We start from the raw sequence: 15,355 nt of genomic DNA, 5'->3' as shown, positions 1-15,355 counted from the left end.
TATTTAACATTTATCTATTTTGGGGTGCACATTTAGCTGTTTGCTGTCCTTATTTCTTTATGTTAAAAACTGGTTGCCACTGATGGCAACCAAAGGCCAAGAAGTGGTTGACATTTTTTCTGAATGGTTGCGAGCCCTGCACTAATCACATCTCCCCTGGATGTTAGGCTATTTATTTTTTTAATACAACTGCTTTCATTGTGACGCGATGTTTACAGTGAGAACAGCTGCTGAGGTCAGTGCAAAGCAGAACAGTGTGTATAATATATATCGCTCAATAATATACCTAAAAGGTATACATTACACACTTTATTTGTATGCTTTAGGACAGGGGTGTCCAACTCAATTTCATTGCGGGCCACATTAGAATTATGGTTGCAATCAAAGGGCAGGTGGTAATTTTAAGACTATATAAATATACATAGATAAATATATATAATATATAAAATAATGTATTATTTTACAATATTTCCACTGCATTGGATTATTATCTGATGGGGTAATAACTTAATAATTAACTACCTCTGAAAGCAGAAGTCTGGGGCAAATAATTGCAAGTAATTGCAAGTCTCTTCAGTGTGCATCTCACAAAATGAGATGCATTGTGGGACATGTAGTTTATGGGCAACGTGCTCCTGTAAAGTGGCACGTAACCTTATAATAAAGTGATTATATTCTTTGCAAGCTCTTGTGGGCCACATAAAATTAAGCGGCGGGCCGAATTTGGCCCCCGGGCCTTGAGTTTGACACCCCTGCTTTAGGAGATATCTACAAATAAACAGTAGATATGTCATGAAACCATATAGTGCTGCACATTATAAAATATACAAAGGCTGTAGCCTGATATTTATTATATGCTTTAGGAGCTGTTTGTGTTTTTTGTACCATGTACGTGTGTTTTGTAGAGTGTATGTGTGTGTTGTACATTGTGTCAGTGTAGGTGTGTGTGTGTGAGAGTTGATGCGCCGGGCAGAGAGGCGGGTCTCAGTAACTTAAAGGTCCCATGTCATGGCCATTTCTACTGATCATAATTCCATTGTTGAGGTATACTAAAATAGTTTTATATTGTGTAATTTTCCAAACTCACATTGGTTTCTCATACAGTATCTCTGTAAAGTATGTGTATTCACCGGTATTCACTCTCTGTCCTAAACGGCTTATTGGAGCTCCTGCCCCCCCCCCCTCCCTGTGAGCCCAGTGTGCTCTGACGTTGCGAGGCTCGCTGCTCAGTGAGCTGGCTTACTGGTGTGGTTTCCGGGTCCGCGATACAGCGAGATAGCGCGAAACTCATCCTGAGCACACACAAACACTCACAGCCGAAGTAAAAACAATAAGTGTGGCTTGATATTGAGTAAGAAAAAGGTTTATAAACGCTGTGAGAATGGGTCTGCGGACAGCATTTCTCCGCGATCCCAACTCGTCTATTACCAACCAGGGAGCTCTATGCAAGTCAATGGGACTCCCTGTTAGTTGAAAATGTACGCTAAAGAAACAAATGGAAAAAGAGAAATCTCCAACGAGGCGTTCTTGGGCAGCATAGACAGGTATTTTCTGTGTTAGAGTTTTACTCGCTACAGGGTGTACTTTGAGGGGTTTTTGACTCTGCAGACCGTTTACATGCATAAAAACCTTCATAACACACAAGGGGACGGGTAATAACCAGAAAAGCATGACATGGGACTTTTTAAGGTAGTATCTGACATATACATGGTCAAAAATGGTACATTCTCCGTTAGCCTACGAGCTCCACATTCAAGCGATCGACTATTCCGTCGCAATGTAGCATCACATTGGATATGCGCTTAACTTATCCTGGATTGGAATTTTTTTGATCATTTCCCTGGGAGGAGTTTGCAAAAATGTGCTTAAAATGCATGAAAAACGCACATTCTTCAATATGGCCAACTTCCTGGGGTGCGGGGCTAATAAAAACCAATTTGAAATATGTCCACAATCATAAGAGCAATGTGTATACAGCGTTTCGTGAATATCGGTAAAACTGTATGCGAGTAGTTTGGATTAATTTGTGACATGTAAATCGTCAAAGATTGTACATTCTCCGTTAGCTGATACGGGGAGCTCCCCCGTATCAGCGATCGACTATTCCTTTGCAATTTAGCATCACATTGGATATGGACTGAACTTGTTCTGGATTGGAATTTTTCCGATCATTTCCCTAGGAGGAGTTTGCAAAAATGTGCTTAAAATGCAAATCTTTCAAAATGGCCGACTGACTTGGGGATGGGGCTAATGGAAGCCAATTAGAAATATGTCCGCAATTCCATGAGGAATATCTGTGCTAACATTTGTGAAGTTCAGAGAAACTATATGTGACCCGCTCTATCGAAATCAGTCGGAAGTCGCAACGGCTCATTTAAAAATAAACGTGGATTGTGCGTAAAAAAACGTTTTTTTCGGGGTTTGGGTGTTTTGTTTGATTTTAAACAAACAAAGTCTTGTCTTTCAGAATATTAAACTTTTATTTTCAAAATCACACAATATATTTTTCAAGCTTGTAAAGTCTTGGCTTTCAGAATATTAAACTTGTTTCGGCAAATTCAGATGATAAATACAACTTTGAAGCTTGTAACGGCATAATTACAAGCGGAGAACGGAGTAACTTAACGTCACAGCAGGCATAACAACAGCCGGTGTTTCTCGTGAGGGTTTTCCCCGGGAAACAAACACAATACACACGAACGCAAAATTACACAAACGTATTGTGTGAAAAGAAATGTAAGATGTTGTTTAATTGATGATATATTTATGATCCACGTCACGTATTCAGTTTTGGCGGCATTTCTTACAGTTTGTCAAAAGGTCTTCTGATCAGGGCTCTATAAATAAATATCTACGGCAGATATGTAATATTCAATGCAGCCGAACCGTGTATTACAATGCCGTTATGTGATGACTTTCAAAGTGAAAAGCAAGCACACTCGGAATAAAGTTTTTTTTTTTTTTGTTTGTTTTTTTTCGGATTTCACATGGCATAAACACCATTTCCCAACGTGCATCTAAACCATACAATCACCGAGCTGAGGATCTTGCCTACGTCTGTTTCCGGTATTTGTTTATAACAATGTGATGTGAGATGTGAGACTGGGTTGGAGAATTGCACAGGGGAAAATAACGTATCTATGCCACAATTTTAGATGCGGATTTTGAACTAATACGTTTGCGCTGTGGACCAACACTATAAATTGACAGGGAAGGGGGTAGCAATAAAGATAACACCATTAAACAGTTACACAACATAACAGAAAGAATATCGATAGCAGCGTCCCTAGCAACCACCTTGGTAGCAATGAAAACGTTGTATGGACACAATTTCCTGAAGTAATCTTCGTAATAACTGAAGAAGAAGAAGAATTGGGAGGGATGAAACCCTCTTTAATGGTCACACATGCAGAGCACAGTGAAATGTGTTCTCTGTTTTTAACCCAGTACCAGGAGTCTAGGAGCAGTGGGCAGCTATTGTACAGCGCCCGGGGAGCAATGGGAGTGAGGGGGGAAGGGGGATGTCCGGTGCCTTGCTCAAGGGCACCACGGCAGGGCAGGAGGTGAACTGGGACCTCTCCAAGTAGCAGTCCACACTCCATATTTTAGGTCTGGTCGGGGACTTGAACCGGCGACCCTACGGCTCACAGTCCAAGCCCCTACTTTTTTTTTTTTTATCTTTTATTATCAAAAATAGACATTTAACATCTCATCACAACTACATAAAGCATTGCTCATAATACACACATTCAATATTTCATACCACTAGCTTAAAGGTAGTGTGCCTTAAGTTTTCCGTTCAAAGTTGAAGCACAATGCTCCCTCCTCATCCAGCTCAACTAGCCTGCTGCCATCCACAAAATCCTCGCAAAATGAGTCCTTTTCCACATGTATTAGCACAAGGTTAATGTCCCTTTTTACTGTCCTCTTCATTATATGCCACACCTCTGACATTTTACCCTCGAAATGGGCAATGTTCCTCCTTATTTGGACCGCACGCCTTGCATGGCTCAGAACATAATTTAAAAGATTCACATTGCATTCATCCTTCTTCTCAATCACACCAAACAGCCACAGCTCCTTCCATTCCATTTCTCTCACATACCATTCATTCCAACATCTACCAATTAACTCTTTCATCCTTCCAAAAAAAACAACAAGCTCTTTACATTCAACAAACCCATGCAAACATGTTTCAACCTGATCCTTACACACATCACACTCTCTCTCAACAGTTGCATCAAAATGGCTAATGATCAGGTTGTTAAACACCCTATTATGCCTCAACAAAAAATCTAAATTATCACATTCAATACTGTTCCACTTAATTTTCACATTCTCCCACATTCTCCTGTCAGTCATACCATTCACAACACTCATCCACACTTTTTCTGATGCAGGTCTTCTAATCACATCCCCTTTTAACCATTTATCCACCCCTCTAGCACCCACACTCCCATTATTTACATACATTTCTCCCATCCATTATTTCCTTACATCCTCCACACACCTTTCATCCCAATGTGTCTTTTGCAAGCAAATAATGTCTGAGTCACATATCATTAAGGCCTGCTCTCTCCTGTCCTTGGACCTCAGCCCATTTCCATTGAAAGAGAAAATTGTCACCATTACAAGTGTTATTAAGGTTATTATTGTTTTCATTCTATTTATTTTTTGTCCGGACACTTTGCATCTCCTCCTGTCGCTTTCACCCGTCTTCTCTCCACCGCTTTCTCCTTATCGGCTTTCCTCTTTGCATTCAGCCTGCTGGATTCTCTCCTCATTCCTCTGCTCTTTAACCCAGCATTTGCCTCGCCAAAGATCTTCTCCTTTATGGGTCCTTTCATCTCCACCTCATCGTCCTCATACTCGTTCTCCTCGTCGTCCCCTCCCTCCTCCATGTCCGACACAACCGAGCTGACCTCCATTCCCTCAGCCGTCTGTCCTCCGCCTCCTTCTCCTTCTCCTCCTCCAGCCTCAGGATCAGGTTCAACTTCAACGTCCGCTTCAGCCTCGGTATCAGTTTCTGCCCCCAGAATTACATCCACCACAGCCTCTACTTCAGTCTCAGCCAAACCTTCACCACTCCTTGCAGTCTGTCCATCATCCGCAGCAGCCGGAACAGCAGCAGTATTGGCTCTGCTACTACACATCTTTCCTTCGTCTGCTTTCCCCTTCTTCCTCCCTCCGTCTCCTCCACCATCCATGGCAGCCGCGTCAGCTTCTCTCTTTGCAGCAGCCGCCACAAACACCGCCGCGACAGCAGCCACAGCTTCCTCGTTTATCCTGCTCCCAGCCTTATCACTTATATCCTCTTCTTCACTCTCTTCCTGACTTCCACCCTCCTCTTCCTCCATTCCATTCTCCGCTGTGTTTTCCGCCTGGGCACTTTCTCTCCCCCTGGCTCCGCTTGCCACCTCCTCCCGAGTCACACAGTCCCGGGCATAGTGTCCCTGCTTGGCACATTTATAGCATTTAAACTCAAGGCATTCTTTGTATAAATGCCCTGGCCTTATGCACATCCTGCAGACCGGTACCTGCTTGTCGTGAATCACCCTGAAGTATTCCGGCCCCTCTAGAGTCTCGAACCTTGTGGAGTACGGAAGTGACCGCACTTCCTTATTGAATTCCACTCTCAGAAACCTCGTCCCATCAACCACATCAGTGCCGGGCCACATTCTTCTCTTTATTGCCGAGACAGGCAAAACCCCCCACATTGCCAATCTGCCTTTAATTGTAGTGTCCAATATATACGAAGGTATATTTAGGAATGACACCGTGAGTTATTTTGCCATGCAGTCTCTGCCCCGCACCAAAACCCCATTGATTCTTATTCCATCCATCCATCCATCCATCTTCTCCCGCTTATCCGTGGTCGGGTCGCGGGGGTAGCAGTTCCAGCAGAGAGCCCCAAACTTTATTTTCCCTGGCGACATCAACCAGCTCTGACTGGGGGATCCCAAGGCGCTCCCAGGCCAGCGAAGAGATATAATCCCTCCACCTGGTCCTAGCTCTACCCCTTGGTCTCTTCCCAGTTGGACGTGCCTGGAACACCTCCCTAGGGAGGCGCCCAGGTGGCATCCTAACTAGGTGCCCGAACCACCTCAACTGGCTCCTTTCGACGCGAAGGAGGAGCGGCTCAACTCCGAGTCCCTCCCTGATGACCGAACTTCTCACCTTATCCCTAAGGGAGACACCAGCCACCCTGCGGAGAAAACCCATCTCAGCCGCTTGTATCCGCGATCTTGTTCTTTCGGTCATGACCCATCCTTCATGACCATAGGTGAGGGTAGGAACGAAAATGGCCCGGTAGACAGAGAGCTTTGCCTTCTGGCTCAGCTCACTTTTCGTCACAACGGTGCGGTAAAGCGACTGCAGTACCGCTCCTGCTGCTCCGATTCTCCGGCCCATCTCACGCTCCATTGTTCCCTCACTCGAGAACAAGACCCCGAGATACTTGAACTCCTTCACTTGGGGTAAGGACTCATTCCCTACTTGGAGTGGACAGTCCATCGGTTTCCTGCTGAGAACCATGGCCTCAGATTTGGAGGTGCTGATCCTCATCCCAGCCGCTTCACACTCGGTGTGCATCCAACAGTTTATTTTTTCCTTTTTCTTCAGCCATTGTCACTTCATATAGCCCATCTCCTTTAACCCGACATCCCATCACAATCCCACATTCTTTCTTAACTCCTTTTAGCAGATCCATAACAGTTACCACTGCTTTCCCACTCTCCACCGCCACCACCACTGTCAGCTCCTTTTTATATTTCTCCTCCTCCACAATCAACTCAAACTCCTCTCTCACCTCCTTTTGTTTTTCTACTCCTGTTTTTTCATTTTGTCCATTCGCATTTTCGTTGTCATTGTCCTTTCCTTTTTCATTCACAGTTGTCCCGTCCTTCTCCGCACTCTGCTGTAGTGTGTCAATGTCCGTGATCCGTGACGCAGTTGATAAATCCATTCCCGTTTTCTTTGCCAGTTTATCCATCCGATCGAAGAAACACACAGGTCGGGGGAAACCCCCAGCCAGCAAGGCTGTTTGGGGGGGACTCAGAACAAAAAAAAACACAACTATAAGTTTGACGAAACAAAAGCGATCCACAAAACAAACAATTCACTTCTTTCCTCCTGAGACCAAAGTCACGCACGTCCTCTCACATGCCAAGCCCCTACTGACTGAGCCACTGCCGGACATAACTAGCAAACTAAAGATCATGTACATCCACTGCACACATAATCTGAAATAACAACTCATATTTCTCGCATCAAATGACATCAACACGCATTTTAATGGCCAAACTAACCTTAAAATAGGTATTTTCCACCGAGAATAAAACGTAGGTCGGCCATGTTTTTTTTCTTCTGAAGATCACGTGACATAGACGCCAGCCATTGGAAATGAATGGTGAAAAAAAACGTAGGGATCCTACAATTTCAGAGGCGTTTTTGTAGAAATACTACGTCCCAAGTTTAGATGTACTACTGGGCTGGCATTTATTTCTAAGCCCAGCCTTTTTGCAAATACGTTTTGATTAATGGTGGCTGAACATGCTCATTTCCTATGGTAATGTGTCTGACCCTCCACCAATGCTGTATACTAAGTTTGGTGTCGAAAAACAACATTTTTAAATTTAAGTGAATATTTCACTGTTTTGAACATTATGCTAAAAAAATCTAAGTAGGCGGAGCTTAGAGGTTCAAGAGGACCAAATGTAGAGCAGGTCCACCCGAATAAGTGTTCAAAATGTCAGGTCAAACAGATTTACGGTGCAACTAGGTACATTTTTCCAAAATTATTTACATATAGGTGGCGCTAGCGAGCATGTTGGACAATTTGAACTCATTGACTCCAGAATGTCAAATGTGTCACCGGTTCAACATAACCTGGATATGTTTGAGTTAGCCGGTTGACCTAATCCAAAACATATGAGCTCTCGCTAAGCGGTCCTACGACGTGGGTTATCAAGTGGATCGCTCAAGCCAGCCGTGTCCTATCTATTTAGGTGCACGTTCGCATGAAAGGGGTGGTATTTGGAGCATTCGACCAATCACAAACATGGACAAGCGTACTGACAGCCCAGCGTCATACTTCCTGAATGAAAAGTCAAATATAAAATTAGACATATGAAGAAGTTAAACTTTAAAGATCCATGACTTGAACACTTTATCCAGGATAAAAGCCACATAGCTGCACCTGCAAGGTGAATACAGCTGGTAAAAGAAAAAGTGTTTGAATGCGTACATTAACAGGTTTATGATATCACTGCCACTGTCACTACACGATCTGACTTTAATTACATTTGACTCAAGTGTTTCGTCAACTTAATGTGTTGCTTAAAATAATACTTCTGCATACAGTATGTGACACTGTGAGTGTTGCACGGCCAGATACGGCTCAAGAAACTGACTCAGATATTGAAATATATGATACATTATGATGTGATATAATGTGATATGAATGATAATGGGACATCGAAGTCTGCACTCACAGTGCCGCGGACTGTACGTAATGTTACTATGATCCGGTTACTTGTGTTGTGGCAGATATGTAATTAAGCTTTCTTAACGCTATTGTTATAATAGTCAGATTGCTCTGAAGATGGGAGGTGATATTCTATTCATTTTCACGTTTTTTTTTCTTCACGTCTGTGATTTTTGCCAGCCGTCTTTCCTGCAACGGCAGTTTAAACCGTATCCAAAAAACAGTTTCAAGTCCTGAGAAAGTCAAATAAGACGGTGTGTAAAACTTCACTGCCTAGCCAAAAAAAAGTAACCACTTTGATTTAACTAGGCCAGTAGGTAAGGACTTTCCACTGGATAATAACTGCAGCGATGTATATGTTTTAGCTGAATACACGTTTTTTAACCCTAACTGATGCAGTTAGTCACTTCTTTAATGTTTGTTCTTTCTGATGTAAAGTCAAGGTTGTAACTGTTTGCAATGAAGTCGTGGGGCGCTGAACTGTTCTTTTGAATCTTTTGATATGATAGTTATTACTTGTCTTTGAAATTTGAAGGAGGGTGAGCAAGCATCTTGAGGAACATTCATCATTAACTCCTGCAAAAAATATAGTTTATTTAATAATAACACTGAATATGTGAATCATAACAGTGATTGACAGCTGATAGGAATAATATGATTGTTAATAGTATCATATTCATTCAGACAAACATCAATGAGACAGTTAATTAATGTACTTATTGCAGCAGTCTGCATATATTTGGTACCCCTGCTGGTCTAAGAGTGAGACAAACTTATTCAGTTATTGTTCAGTTAAAATGCATTCAATTATTACTGCCACCTTATATATCTCTATTTAAGGCTTTACTGATGTGCCACAATAATGTCACCTAATGTTATTGAGTTAAAATATAAATATTGTGGCTTTCCAAGTTAACATTGATTGATATGACTGCGATTACATCAGCATATTCTGCCAGGGGATGCCACCCCTCAAATTGTCCTGCCACCCTCTTGCCACCCCGTGAATATTTTTCTAGATCAGCCCATGTCTGTAAGGAAGGCCAAGAGAAAGCTTCTGTGACACAAAATGTAACGATAATTGGTGTTAGAAATAGTAAGATGCATTTTGAAGTAAACTTATTTTAAGAAAAGTGTTACAACAGGATGTTTTGAAGTTTTCTGACACATTATAGAAACCAGTGTGAAATGTTCACATTTCGAATTGTACTATCTTTGGCAGAAGACCATCAGGGATATACATTTCTACTCACTGGTAAAAAAAAACAGACCAGATTTCTCACAGCGAGAGATAATACAATTTGAATCCCCTTTTTAGAGTAAATGTTCTATGCCTGCGGTCAGGATTTATACAGTTTTGTTCATTCTTAACTTGATCACTAACAAAGATTTATATGTCAGGTGCAAATCATTTTTAGTGCACCAAAACATCAAAGACTAGTTTAAGCGTAAACAGGACTGTGATAAAAATCTGTATTTCAACTAACGATTATATTTTTTGTTTGTACCTCTGTATTTATAAATGTTCTGAAAATAAATGCTACCCTTATTTGAACTGATGAGCAATGAATACAAAGCGTCCCAGAACCCACATCTTTCATCATTAACTGCTGTCGCACAGACAGCACACAGTACTCATGAGAAATACACAATGGGGAACGTGTATGGTCCAACGGAGGCCGATTTGCCCAAGATGGATGGCTGGATATGTGCACCAAATGTAATGTCACTTTAACTAGCAAACTGTGTAGCAGGATATCAATGATCAAGTGACAGGATTCATCAACTAAGATGCGTGCATTCCTGAAGTTTAATCAATATTGAACTCAAAGCATAGACCCCTGTTAACGCTGTTTCCAATGTTAATTAAAGTGAAAAATGTTGAGCCGTACTCCATCCAATTTATAATTGTACATCCGTAACGATTTTTGTTTCAAAATATTTTCAAATTGGAAATATTATATTTACATTTTTATATTTAGGTGCTCAAATACAGACAGACAATCTGTTTAGACCAAACTATAATTTAAAATCACACATAGGCCAGCACATGCGCATTAAACACGAGAATAAGACCAGTCGTCACTCCAGCGGTTAGCTTGTTCTCTTGCATTGGACAGAAGCTGGTTATATAGCTGATTCAATTCTGGTAATTGAAAATAGCAATTGTCTTATTTTGCTGTAGCCTACTGTTATTTCCATGACATACTGTGTGTCCCCTTATTGACTGTTTATCAGCCAGACGATAAATATCTGTAGGTTGGAAAAGTAAAATGTGACGTTCGCTAGCTTGGTTTAAACTTGGTAACATAAACCTACATGCTATCAACATTGGTAAATGTTTTAATAATTGTAAACTTGTTTTATCCGTGGTTTATTTAACAGCGGAGTGTTAACGTTAACGGTTAATTTTCGGACGTACAGTATGTTATGGAAATAATTATCATAAGACGCCAATTAGTAACATACAGGACAAACCTCGATGTCTGTTTACCTTCTTTAAGGACACAGGCGGCTTAGCCAATAATGTTATTGTTCCCATTCTGTGACCGGTCAATACTGGGATACAGATGGTCTGTGTTGTGGGTACACTGGTACACTTCCTTTTCTGTATTCGTGGACTCCAAGGTAAAATCTTCGAGGTCATAAGTGTCCGAGGCAAGTAGCTCTGTGTTCCCACACTGTTTAGGCTATCTCCTCAAATATGTTGTTTACTCTCTGCGAAACCAGTTAGATGAGCTGGCAAGAGAGAGGCTCTCGAGAATTGACGTGGCAACTCTACCGTGGAGTCAGAACCTCTGACTCTTGGATTTGTGATGTGAATACTCTGGTACCAACTCCAAATAAATCACAGTGGTTTGACATCAAAGCTCCGACTCTTCCCGTGTCTCCTTCCTGAGTCGGTGACTCCATTGCATGCTACACAGAAGTTTCCTCTACACAGTATATCCAATCCAGTCTCACGGCATTTTGTGTTATAGTCACGACATTTAATCTATTGATTCGTGTTCACCAACACGATTTTCCCTTTTTTTCGTGTCACACAGAACGATTTTAAAAGCAATGTATTTCTATTGGTAGTATGTTTAGTGCCTGCAGCACGTCTGTAGGAGCCATTTTATGGGTGTCGTTGGTGTGTCAGTTTATTTAAGTTATATGTATAGTGCAATATTATTTTTGAACACTTGGTGGCGGGGTTTAGCTGCACCGGGTGTATAAAAGAGGTCATACAGATGTAGCACCTAATTTCGGACAGTTTGAGGGCCGAGGGCGAGGGCCGTGATTGGTACGTGATCTGCCCTCGCTCAAGGGAAAACCTCCAGCTTGACTTGAGACCGCCCCATGATAAATAAATGTAATTATAATGAAGCCAGCTGCAATGGATCATTGATCCACCAGGGGGTGCAGTGGGGTTCCACACTGGAGCTCATGTGAAATAAAGTCAGATACAGTACACTGGATGTACAGCGGAACTTTGTTCAGATCCATATGTCACGGATATCATACTCTGTCCTAAATAAGAAACATGTAATCATTTACAAAACATCACCATGTTGTTATTTAACAAAATAATGTTGCTTAGTCGAACGGGAGGAAATGCAGCCCGGCTCTCGACTTTTAATCCTAATTTAATCATCATCTTCACCACGATCATTTATGTTTATGTTCGCCGAATTGACATGAAATCACTGACACATATGAATATACTGTATTCAACTTAATTACAACGTTATTAACGTGCCTAAACTCAGTAATTCACAAAAAATATTTATATTATTAATCAGCTGGCATGAATGGTGTTATTTTCCCCATAAGGTCGCTGCAAATTATCCCGCTTATTACATGGCCACATTCTCAACAAAGTAACGACATGACTCCCAATATTAATTGAAATGCTTTTATGGATTTAGAAAATGTTTTTATTGATTTAAAAAATAGTTGTATGTATTGATTTAAATTGACATGCATCCGCTAAGAAAAATAGTCCGTTGTTACCGTGTTTTAAACAGTCTGAATGAAACGGCAGCTCTCAGCTGTGTATTTACACAACTAATGGTCAGCTAATGGCCCATCAACCACAGCTCTCTCCCCCCTCCCCCCCTGATCTTTCTTCTCCAGCAGCTACATTAACAGTAGGTCTAGACCCCGGCCACACGAGGATGAAAACGGCTAAACGCATAGGATTAACGCAAACGCAATCGCAAACAAGCTTCCGTCCACACGCAATAGTTATCCGGATAGTGTCTGCCCACACGAGACCGCTCCGTTTAGCTCCAACCGCTGGAGAAAATGCAGTACATGCAGGAGCCTGTACGTGGCGCTGTAACTTCCTCCACCAAAGCAGCGAAGAAGCATGGTTGTCATGGTTGCCCTTCTGTTTATTCTCCGCGGTGGGGGCCGAGGGAACCGGGCAGAGTTTTTCGCCAGTCAACGTGTATTAAAGTTTAAATCTTCCGACAAAATTATAAAAGTGCCGGTCAAAGGTCTTCTTTGTTATTTATTGAGCTTTAAAACAAATGAATAATGACTCTATATAATATAATAATAAAAATACACGGAGCCTCTCTTTTTCCACCCTCTCTTTGGACAGCGCCAGTGTCTGTTTCATGCAGCAGCTGATCCAGTAATGAGTGACCCGGCCGACAGTAAAAATAAACATATTTATAACTAGTTTAGGCATAGCCGCGGGAAGTCATTTTGTTCAGGGGGTGCTGCCAAAAGTGGGGATGGAGCCGTTTAAACATGTTTTTAAAAGGCGGTGCCGGGCCGGGCCCGGCTGTCAGCGATACGAGCCGCATACATTGTTTGTTAAAGGCGAGACACGGCAGGCAAAAACATCGTTTTTCATGCACTGGTCAATTTTGAGATGTTGTGCTATTTTGATTCCATAACATGTTTTCTTTCAGGCTTTTGGAAGGAAAACGTACAAAATACACATTTAAGTGTTCATTTTACTATAGTTTGTCTATTTGTATCTGTATATTTCTCCTAAATTCACCAAAAGTTAGCATTTCTAACGTAAGATAAAGTACCGCGATCGCTGTTTGCACAATGTCATCGTTGGAAAAGCTCTGTCTCTCCTAAACAATGATCTCATCGGATCCAAATATGGTCATTTCCTTTGTATCAGCAACCAATCGTGAAAGCACAAAAGGGTCTTAAACCAAGAAACGAAATCTCATTGGCTGGTGTCAATTTCTGACAACGTGATTCGTTCAGATGCATCACGTGGTGTGCTAAAACACTTCCTGGTTAGCTTTCCGCTCGAAATGTAAATCTCAAAATGGCAAAAGAACGGCGAAAAAAACGTTCACAGAGAAGACAACAACAATTGTCACTTGCACAAGCAAGGTTATACAAAACACAAATGACCCCGAACATGAAATACCTTCACGGAGTGCGTCGATGCGCAAGCTATCATCCAAATAACAGAGGGTTTAGCTAGCGCCTCACTGCAATCTTTAAAGTTCGTTTTCTCAAAATGAGTTTTTTCTCCTACTCTGAGACCGAAATTTCCACTTCAGTTGCACTTACATACACCAAACCTTCCAGTTATATTCCTATCAATATTATGAAGGCTTTTACAGAAGGGGTTGTTCATATATCATTCATAGCCTGAATTATATAAGATTTTATACCTTGAAACATGGCGAAAATTTATATTTTAAGGCTGTTGACAATATTTTCTGATAAAGAGAGATATCCAAAATCCCTTCTGTGAAAGCCTTAGATCAGGGTGCCCAACCAGTCGATCGCGATCGACCGGAGATTCCCCGTCGATCGCGAGATGTTTCTAAAAATAGAACAACAATATTCTGTTTTATCGTTAACGTCCTATAACATAATCTTCCTGTGCCAGAATAATGCATTTGAACGCATCAAATCTTTGTGATTGGCCGGCGTGACCCCATGTGTCGGGGCGTGGCTGGTGGGCAGTGCACTATTTCGCTAACGTTGTCCGTGTCAACAGGAGTGACAGTCCGCACACACACAAGACCGCAATTATGGCAGAAGCAAAAAAGCCCAAAATATATAATTTTCACTCCGAGTGGGAGGATGATTATTTGTGTATCTATTCCAATTCAAAGTCCATCTGTCTCATCTGCAATGCGAGCGTGGCTTTATCGAAGAAGGGTCATTTAGGAGCGGCATTTCAAAACAGTGCACAAACGCTACGAGACGGAATTCCCTCCTAATTCTGCCCTACGCTCCCAAAAGGGGAGGGGCCTGAGAGCACAGCTAAATGCACAGCAGTCCATTTTCACCCGGCCCAACAACAAGAGCAAGGCTGCTACCATAGCATCTTATTGTGTCAGTCACGTTCTTGCGAAACACATGAAGTCTTTCAAAGACGGCGAAGTTGTGAAAGAAGCATTCCTGGAGGCTGCTGACGCGCTTTTGGGGGATAGTAAAAATAACAGAAGCATTTCAACAGGTTTTTGATATAATAAAAACTCAAGTTAGATACCGTTATTAATCAGCTGTAAGCTGTTTGAACTTATTCATTATAATTATTGTACAAAATGGTATAAGAATTCAAACTTAAATTGATTATAGTCTATTATCAATTCAGGTTAAGAAACTAGTGTTGCTTGCATCCTATTTTAAAGGCATTTCTTTTTATAATCTACTAAAATGCAACAAAAAAAGGGTTTGATTCTATTAATGTTGTCTTTTTTATTGCACTTTGGCAGCAGATTCCTGTGTAGCTTCAGATCTGAGTTGTCTTATTAGTAAGCCTAATTTATACTTTTGTAGCAACACTATTTTTATATAATGGCAAAGAAAGGGTTCAGAGTATTTTCTTTTTTCCTGTGTCATATGTGGCAGCACTGTTCAATGTTTCTTGAAAACATTACCCACTGTAGT

The sequence above is a fragment of the Gymnodraco acuticeps genome, unplaced genomic scaffold, assembly GCF_902827175.1.
Source record: "Gymnodraco acuticeps unplaced genomic scaffold, fGymAcu1.1, whole genome shotgun sequence".
Taxonomy (NCBI): Eukaryota; Metazoa; Chordata; class Actinopteri; order Perciformes; family Bathydraconidae; genus Gymnodraco; species Gymnodraco acuticeps.
This window is presented reverse-complemented; position numbering follows the sequence as displayed.